This window comes from Equus caballus, chromosome X (genome assembly GCF_041296265.1).
Source record: "Equus caballus isolate H_3958 breed thoroughbred chromosome X, TB-T2T, whole genome shotgun sequence".
NCBI classification, from domain to species: Eukaryota; Metazoa; Chordata; class Mammalia; order Perissodactyla; family Equidae; genus Equus; species Equus caballus.
Genome location: NC_091715.1, coordinates 73,442,175 through 73,452,980, shown reverse-complemented (window position 1 = coordinate 73,452,980; position 10,806 = coordinate 73,442,175).

Here is a 10,806-nt window from a genome sequence, read left to right as displayed (position 1 = left end):
ACACAAGAGGGAATAAGATGTGAGAAACATATCTTAGGAGGGAAGGAGGAAAGTGACTGAATCAGTTTAGACTAAGAAAACAAGAGGCCATCAGAAAATGGACTACACGAGATTCTGAATATAAACCTCATGGTAATCACTAAACAAAAAAGCAGAACAGAGACACAAATAATAAATAAGGAAAAAACAAAGAAATACGTCATAAAAAACTACATAATTCAATGGGTAGACCAAAACACACAGGACGAGAAACAAAGGAAATGCAGGAGAACTGGAAAACAATTGATAACATGACAGCATTAAGCCCACATATGTCAATAGTCACCCTAAACGTAAATGGATTGAATTCTCCAATAAAAAGACACAAAGTGGTGACATGAATTAAAGAACAAGACCCAAAAATATGCTGCCTCCAGGAAACACATCTCAGCTCCAATGACAAACACAGGCTCAGAGAGAAGAGATGAAAGACCATACTCCAAGCTAATGGCAAACAAAAGAAAGCAGGTGCCACAATCCTTATATCAGACAAAGTAGACTTCAAGATAAGACAGGAAAAGAGAGACTAAGAAGGGCAGTACATAATCATCCAAGGAACACTCCATCAAGAAGAAATAACACAAATATCTATGCACCCAACACAGGAGCACCAAAGTTCATAAAGCAACTATTAACAATACTAAAAGAAGATATTAATAATAACACAATAACAGTCAGGGACCTCAACACTCCACTCGCGTTAATGGATAGATTATCCACACAGAAAATCAACAAGGAAACAGTGGAATTAAATGAAAAGCTAAACCAGTTGAACTTAACAGACATATACAGAACACTCCACTAAAAAACAGCAGAATACACGTTCTTTTCAAGTGCACATGGAACATTCTCAAGGATATGTTGGGAAACAAGGCAAGCCTCTATAAATTTTTTAAAAAATTGAAATAATAACAAGCATCTTTTCTGATCCCAATGCTATAAAGCTAGAAATTAATTACAAGAAAAAAGCTGAGAAAGGGACAAAGATGTGGAGACTAAACAACATGCTATTGAACAAGAAATGGATCATTGAAGAAATTAGAGAAATCTAAAATATCTGGAGACAAAGGAAAATGATAGCATACCTTACCAACTCATATGGGATGTGGCAAAAGCCATATTAATAGAGAAATTCATCGCAATACAGGCACACCTTAACAAACAAGAAAACTCCCAAGTAAGCAATGTCAAATTACACCTAACTGAATTAGAAAAAGAACAAACAAAGCCCAAAGTCAGCAGAAGGTGAGAAACAATAAAAAGTAGAGCAGAAATAAATGCTATTGAAACTAAAATGGCAGTAGAAAGGATTAATGAAACAAAGAGCTGGTCCTTTGAGAAGATAAATAAAATTGACAAACGCCTGGCCAGACTTACAAAAAAAATAAGAGAAAGCTCAGGTAAACAAAATTAGAAATGAAAGAGAGAAATAACAACGGACACCACATAAATACAACGGATTATAAGAGAATACTACAAAAAAACTATATGCCTACAAAATGGAAAATCTAGAGGAAATGGATAAATTCTTAGACTCTTACAACTTCTCAAAGCTGAATCAAGAAGAAACAGGTAATCTGAATACACCAGTCACAAGGGAAGAGATTGAAACAGCAATCAAAAGCATCCCAAAGAATAAAAGCCCAGGACCAGACGGCTTTCCCGGGGAATTCTACCAAACTTTCAGATAGGATTTAATACATATTCTTCTCAAGCTATTCCAAAACATTAGGGAAGATGGGTCACTTCCTAACACATTCTACACGGCCAGCATCACTCTGATACCAAAGCCTGACAAGGACAGCATGAAAAAGGAAAACTACAGGCTGATGAACATAGATGCAAAATTCCTCAACAAAACTTTGGCAACCCAAATTCAGCAATACATCAAAAAGATCATACATCATGATCAAGTTGGATTTATACCAGGGGTACAGAGATGGTTCAACACCCTCAAGTCAATCAGTGTGACACACCACATTAAGAAACTGAGGAATAAAAACCACAAGATCATCTCAATAGATGCAGAGAAAGCATTTGACAAGATCCAGCAGCTGTTTACGATAAAAACTCTTAACAAAATGGAGATAGTAGGAAATTACCTCAACATAATAAAGGCCATATATGACAAAGCCACAGCCAACATCATACTCAATGGGCAAAAACTGAACGCCATCCTTCTGAGAATAGGAACAAGACAAGGATGCCCACTATCACCACTCCTATCTGACATAGCATTGGAAGTTTTAGCCAGGGAAATTAGGGAAGAGAAAAGAATAAAAGGAATGCAAATAGGGAGTGAAGAAGTGAAACTCTCACTGTTTTCAGACAACATGATCTTATACATAGAAAACCCTAAAGAATCCATTGGAAAACTATTAAAAATAATTAACAACTACAGTAAAGTTGCAGGGTACAAAATCAACTTACAAAAATCAATTGCTTTTCTATATTCTAGTAACAAACTTACAGAAAGAGAACTCAAGAATACAATTCCATTTACAATCACACCTAAAAGAATAAAGTACCTAGGAATAAATTTAACCAAGGAGGTGAAGGACTTATACAATGAAAACTATAAGACATTACTGAAAGAAATTGATAATGACATAAAGAGATGAAAGGAGATTCCATGCACATGGATTGGAAGAATAAACATAGTTAAAATGTCCATACTACTGAAAGCAATCTAGAGATTCAAGGCAATCCCAATCAGAATCCCAACGAAATTTTTCATGGAAATAAAACAAAGAATACTAAAATTCACATGGGGCAACCAAAGACCCAGAATTGCTAAAGCAATCCTGAGAAAAAAGAACGAAACTGGAGACATCACAATCCCTGACTTCAAAATGTACTACAAAGCCATAGTAATTGAAAAATCATGGTACTGCTACAAAAACAGGCACACAGATCAATGGAAGAGAACTGAAAGCCCAAAAATAAAACCGCACCTCTACAGACAGCTAATCTTCGACAAAGGTGCCAAGAACATACAATGGAGAAAAGATAGTCTCTTCAATAAATGGTGTTAGGAAAACTAGTCAGCCACATGCAAAAGAATGAATGTAGACCATTATCTCACACCATACACAAAAATAAATTCAAAATGGATCAAAGACTTGAAGATAAGTCCTGAAACCATAAGACTCCTGGAAGATAATATAGGTAATACACTCCTTGACATCGAACTTAAAAGGATCTTTTCAAACACCATGTCTTCTCAGACAAGGGAAACAAAAGAAAAAATAAAGAAGTGGGAGTCCATGAGACTAAAGAGCTTTTGCAAGGCAAACGAAACTAGGATCAAAACAAAGAGACAACCCACCAATTGGGAGAAAATATTTGCAAATCATATATCGGACAAGAAGTTAATCTCCATAATATATAAGGAACTCACACAGCTGAACAATGTAAAAACAAACAGCCTGATAAAAAATGGGCAGAGGATATGAACAGACATTTTTGCAAAGAAGATATACAGATGGCCAATAAACACATGAAAAGATGTTCAACATCACTAATCATCAGGGAAATGCAAATTAAAACCACACTAAGATATCACCTTACACCTCTTAAATGGCTATAATCATTAAGACTAAAAATAACAAATGTTGGCGAGGGTGTGGAGAAAAGGGAATCCTCAGACACTGCTCGTGGGAATGCAAACTGGTGCAGCCACTATGGAAAACAGTATGGAGATGCCTCAAAAAACTGAAAATAGAACTACCATATGGCCCAGCTATCCCACTACTGGGTATCTACCCAAACAACTTGAAATCAACAATCCAAAGTAACATATGCACCCCTATGTTCATTGCAGCACTATTCACAATAGCCAAGACATGGAAACAATCAAAGTGTCCATCAACTGATGATTGGATAAAGAAGATGTGGTCTATATATATACAATGGAATACTACTCAGACATAAAAAAAGACAAAATCATCCCATTTGCGACAACATGGAAGGACCTGGAGGGAATTATGCTAAGCGAAATAAGCCAGACTGAGAAAGACAAACACCAGATGATTTCACTCCTATGTGGAATATGAACAAACACATGGACAAAGAAAACAGTTCAGTGGTTACCAGGGGAAGGGGGGTGGGGGTGGGTACAGGGGGTGATGGGGAGCACTTATGTGGTGATGGTCAAGAAATAATGTACAACTGAAATCTCACATTGATGTAAACTATTATGAACTCAATAAAAAGAAAAAATTTTGACATCATCTAGAGAGATTTCAATGTCCATGTAAACAATCCACCTACTACCTTAGTCCAATGATTCCTTGAACTTTTCAACTACATTTAATTTACTTATAAACTCTGCTTCAGTCGCCCGTTCCTCTGGCCACATCTGAACATTGTCATAAGGCAAAACTGTTTCATCTACAAAACATAAATTCAGACATCTCACTAAAGGACCCCAAAATAATCTACTTCCATCTCTCTTACTCGTTTCTCTATTTTTATTCTCCAACCTACGGTCATCCAACCCCTTCCTTTATCCCAGTGCACCACTTACCTCTCTCTTCACTTCCTTCAATATCTAGTTTGGACACCATAGACCTCAATTTCTCTCTTTCCCAGGACTTTTAACTCCATTTTCCTTTTATCCAAATCATATCTTCCCTACTAAACCCCAGTCTTGAAGCAATCTAAGCACCTTTCTTCTCTGCTGTTGAACCCAAGCACCTGAGTGCTGCAAAGGAGAAAACTTCACAACCATGCACAAAGTGACCACTACAAATCCTCTAATCCTACAAATCAGGGCTTCAGTGCAGCTCAGAAATTCTTCTAGTCAACGCCCACTCCCAGTATCCTCATCAGTAATTCCAAACCTCTTTTCTGAATCCCCATCACAATGGCGCCCTCCCTTTGAGCAGATGACATGATCTCCTACTTACTGAGAAAAATAGAGGTCATCAGGTAGGAACTTCCATGACTTCCTGCCTCCAACCCTACAAATTTGTCTGCATCTGTACCATCCTTAACTCCTTTCCTCCTGACATCTCAGTAGAAAGAAGCATTATTCCTTTTCCTCTTCATTGCCTATCCCATCCTCTCCTGCTTCCTTGACAATCTTGCTATTTGCTTCCTACTGTCTCTATCCCTTCAGCATACGTAGTATGTTCAAGTATCACTACTTTAAAAACAACCACAACAGTATCAACAACAGTAATTCCCTGGGCCCTACTTTCTCTTCTAATTTTCTCTATCTCTTCTTTCCTTCACAGACAACTTTATAAAAAAAGATTATGCTTTCTCTACTTCCTCACCAACAATTCCCTCCTCAATGTACAGTAATTTGGCTTCCATTCCAATCACTACTCCCAAAAGTGGTGCTGCTGACCTCTTAGCTTCTAAGGTCACTAGATTATTTTAAACCATAAACCTACTTAATCTCTCTGGTCATTAACAACTAATCGAAACATGTCCAATTCCTTATGAAACTCTCTTCCCATCTCTCTAGCTACTATTTAGTTTCCTTCATGTGCTCCTTCTTCTATATTGTACTTTATAGTTTTATCCTTGAGTCTTCTCAATTCAATATATTGTCATTTTATCTATATCCCATTCAAGATTTGTCTTCTGAGCTTCATATTCAGGTTTCCAACTATGTATGACATGCCTTCATCCAAATGGACAAAGAGCACCTCCATCTCAAAATTTCCAAAAACATGTCTTTCCTCCTACCTCTATCTCAATTCAATCCCCTTCTAATGTTCTCTGTCTTTGTAATAGCTCAATTATCTACACAATCACTCAAGTCAGAAATCTTGGTATCAGGGGCCAGCCCCATGGCTGAGTGGTTAAGTTCGCGCGCTCTGCATCGGCGGCCCTGGGTTTCACCAGTTCGGATCCCAGGCACAGACATGGCACCGCTCATTAGGCCACGTTGAGGCGGCATCCTACATACCACAACTAGAAAGATTCACAACTAAAACAAAACAAAACAAAACAAAACAAACAAACAAACAAACAAAATATATATATATATATATATATATATATATATATATATATATAAACAACTATCTACTTGGGGGATTTGGGGAGAAAAACAATTAGAAAAAAAAAAGAAATCTGGGTATCATCCTGGACAACTCCAATCCCATTCTTCTAATTGGTTATAAACAGGACTAATTTGTTTCCTCCTTTTAATTTCTCTTACCTTTAAGTAAACACCTCAGAATTGCCATCTGGACTAACAAGAGCCCCCAAATGTTCTGTTCCTCTCCTTTCACCCTTTCCTAATCCATTCTCCACAGAGCATTTAGAGTAATCTTCCTAAAGTAATTTTCCTGAGGCCCAAAAATGATCATGTCATGTTACTGTTCGAAACCCTTCAGTGCCTGTGGGTTAAGTACAGAATAACTTGAATCCATTAGTATGGAATGTAAGGTCTGTGCTCAAATTGTATTCATCTGTCTATCTCCCACAATGTGCATCCCTCTATAGGTACTTAGAAATTTCTTTTTGAATTGTGTTCTTAAAGGAAGACATAATCCTTTTACCAAGTATATTTCTTCCAAAAAAACTGATGTGAAGATGCCAGATTTTTTAGGACAGAATCTCCAGAGATGTGACCTATTTCATCATTTGTTAATCCCAAAGTAAAGGACACAAAGTCATCTAGATTTTCTTAGCAGGTGAATGAATAGAAATAAGACTCTAAGCCCCAGATTTTTAAAGCTGGGCATGGAGGTGAGACATATTTCATGCTCTTGTCTTTGTCTGTCCTTGAAGACACTTGTGAAAATGTCACGGTGAAATCCTCCACATTTTTTAAATCTCTTAGGGCTGTGAAGGTTAGCACTAAGAAAGCTGAACTTAACTCAGATGACGTAAAGTGGCTCGAGAAGGCAGTAACTATTTGGAATGCATTGAATCTTGGAAATCAGTAGGTGTTGATGAATGACATTCTTTTTCTGGAAATATAAAAGAAAGAACATGGGCATTATTGTTAGACACACCTGTGTTTGAATCTTAGCAGCTGCCCACTAAGTGTGTGACCCTAGGCAAGTTATTTAACTTCTCTGAACCAAAATTATCTGCAAATGGAGATAATAACACTATTTTCATCACAGGATTGTTATGACAATCAAGAGATGAAATACATATATGAGGAACTACCTGCCACATAGTAAGTGTCCAACAAATTTCCCATACCCTCACTGTTATATTATCTTAATTTTGACCACCATCTTCAACTACTTCGGTAAGTCTACTGTAGAAATAAGGAAATAAAGAGATCATAGGGAAACAGCATAAGATTGCTTCGAAAGAACTAAGGGCTACAGACCTTAGTTTAACAGAGACACTTTTAAGGTACTAAGGGAATAAATCCACTGTCTAGCACATAGTAAGTTTCTGACAAATTCTTTTTTAATGAAAATAAAGGAAGAGAGAGGGGAAAGAAAAGAGGAGGCAGCCTAATACAGCAGCCCTGGATGGGTAGGTAACCAGTGGACAGAATATTTCAGGTTGCCTCATACCAGTGCCAATGTTCTCAACTCCTTATCTCTGACTATATTTCCAGTCTCCCAATATTAGCTCTCTCCCTGGACTTTGCTTTCCAGGACCTTCTTGTTGGGTTATTTGCCTATTATCTGTCCTAGCAACCCATCAATTACTTTGCTTTTTAGAGCACAAACTGTTTCCACCTCTGATTTCTATCTCTTCCAAGTTCTGGTGCCACATAAGGCAATGATTGTGAGCATGACACAGAAGCAAAAGATCTACATCTACATTGTCCTTCTAGATTTACCCTTAACACATACTCACCATTTGGGTCACTGCTATCAAATAGCAACTGAAGCCCACAAAAGGATATGGATAATATATAGAGAGATAAATAGATTACATAGATAGATAGATAGATTCTAATGGTATGAAAAGGAAATACAGGAGGTATCTGGAAAAAAGTATGAACCAAAGACTGTTAGCACAAGCCTTTATAAGGCATGTCTGGAACGCAAGCTTGGTGCACCTCAGGATTATTCCAGTCAGATTGGCATTACTCAACATTATCGGGAGTGCATAAACACTATATGTTCTAAAGGCCACAGTGACAGAGACGGAATCTTGGAAAAATCTGAAGTTAGGCTTCCATTTCCACTTTCTCGTTTTCACCAGGCCACATCTGAACTGCAGACAACCAGGCTAGTCATCAAGTTCAGCTTCTCTAGGCTAAAGCCCCTAGAAAAAGGAAGCCTGTTCTCATTCTAGAAAATCTTGGTCTCCATAATCATACTAGTTGGTGCTGGCGTGTTTGAGAAAAGATTGTCAGGGCAACTTGGAGTGGGAGGAAGGAAGAGAGAAGAAACTGAGAGGCACCACACATAGAAACTAGCAAACAGAGCTGCCCATCCAAACAGCAACAGAGGGACCCTCCACCTCCAAATTGTCTTCTGTATGCCCATGTGATGTCTATTTCTGAGAAGTAAGCCTTGGCCTCCACAAAATAGAAATTGGGAACATAAAGGAAACAAATAACATTATTTTTTCTTGCTGGCCAGCAGCAAGATTCTCTTGTCCTAGGCCTACTTGTAGTCTCCACATCCTTCACAAAGGGTCTAGTAGCAGAGAGCAACATCAAAGGAAATGTTATGTGGTCCTTTAGCCTCAGCATTGTTAAATGATGTGCTAACCCAAACCAGGGCCAAAGTGACATGGAAAGCATCAGGAAGGGAAAGGTCCTATTTCCATGGAAGTGCTCATGGAGGCTGACCCTCTGTGATGTGGTTTGGATTGAATTGATTTTTTTTCATTTGTTTTTCTCTCCTAATCAGTCTAATATGTAGGCTTTATTGGCAAATCTCCTGACTCCCATTTCCTTTTTTAAAAGAAAGCAGAAAAATGCATACAAACAGACTTATTTATTCCATAGTACAATCAGTTCTCATCACACACACATGCAAATAAAATCCTACTTCAATAAACTCTATGGGATGAACACATCTTTTTTTATTATGGGATTTCGTTTTCCTAAGCACTGTACTAGAAATCACACTCCCAGACTTCAAGCACTGGGATGAAACAGATCAAATGTCCAGTATTTCCACATCCACCTCCCTCCCTAACCAACATATATCACACCAAGGACCTGAGTAATAAATTAGCAAGTAAAATCAAGTACTCTAAAGGTAGAGGGGGAAAGGGGGGAAATTCCCTAAAAACAGAGTCATTCATTCTCAAAAATATGTTATGTTGTTTGAATCATTCATTCATTTGTATCCTCCACACAGCCTTTGTCTTTGACTCTAGCTCATGGGTCTGACTGATATGTAGTTGAGGGGGTATATTTATGTGATCCTGTTCTGTTTCAGTGAGTAGCTTGGAAGTTAAAATTAGTTTTTCTAGTCGAGTGGTTGGAAAGTTGGAGAAAGACAGTTTAAGTGAAATAAAAGGGTAATTGCTGTATGAAGGCAATCTAAACAAAACACAACAGCTGGAAAGGGCTCTTTTTCCATTTCTTACTATTCTCAGTATTTTCATAATTTGTTTGTGTGTATTTCTTTGTTTCTTATTTATAGTTTAGTTTCTTTCACCAAGGATTTCAGGGTCATATGATAAAAGACGTGCAAAAAGAGCTGTTAAAGGAAGGTTAAAAGGCCATATCAAAGAATTTGGGTGGAGTGAGATAGAATTATTCCAGATATATAAGTGAATATATAATTTGGGGGTTCCTGGATGTGAACACAAAAAGGAAAATTTGATAGTTATATAGTGACCATTGTCCAACAAATGAGAGCTTAACAGTTCTTCAGGAAATAAACTATAAGCCACATGCAGGCAGGGACTATATCCATCTTGTGATTAGCACAGGGCGTGGCATATGGTAGGGGCTTAACAAATATTTATTATATAAGTGAGTGAATTTTTAATGAGTTTATTGAGAGTAGGGACTATGACTCAACTCACTTTGTATCCCAAGCACTCGTTAGTGAGTCATACAGTGGATACTCAATGGCTGTCTGTGGAATAGAAGCATGAAAGAGAAAAGTTTTCCTGACAGTAATCTTTGATAAGAATTTAGTAAGTATATATGTATATGACAGACTGGTAAAAACATTAAAGACTCAAATCTTTGGCAGTATCAGTTTTATGGGATGCTTTGTCACATTTGTCATTTGGTCCTTTCTCATGTCATCCTTTGGTGAAAGTCAAGGACATAATATTAATATCAAAATCTTCATACTGCTAAATCCAAAGAATATGCTTCATTCTTTACTCATTCACCTTCTTGTCAGCATTTTATATTAGTGACATCTCTTTCCTGAATGTTCTCCTCCCATGGCTTCCATAATATCATCTTTGCCAGGATTCCCTCTTCCCTCTCCAGTCACTCTTTCTCACTCTTTTGAAGCTCCTCTTTCTGTGCCTGCTACTTGAATCTTCGTGTTCCTCAAGATTCTGTCCCTGTTACACTTCTATTTTTACTCCAGATACTTTTTCTGGATGAGTTCATCCATTCCCATGGGTTCATCTATCATCTTTCTGGTTTGATTCCCATTTTCCCAATCCAGACCTTTTCCCCAAGATTCAAAATGGGCATATATAACTGCTTTTTTATTGTTTTATGCCCTTTTCCTATCACAGTTCCTGAAAAATGGTAGGTATTCAATAAATACTAAATGAATGTATATATCTGTCTAATAAGTCAATTTTATCCAGAGAATGGTTTCTAAGTACTTCTTTTAAGTATCAATTGTCTCAATCCAACTCAATTATAATATGAGGTATCATTTATTTGGTATC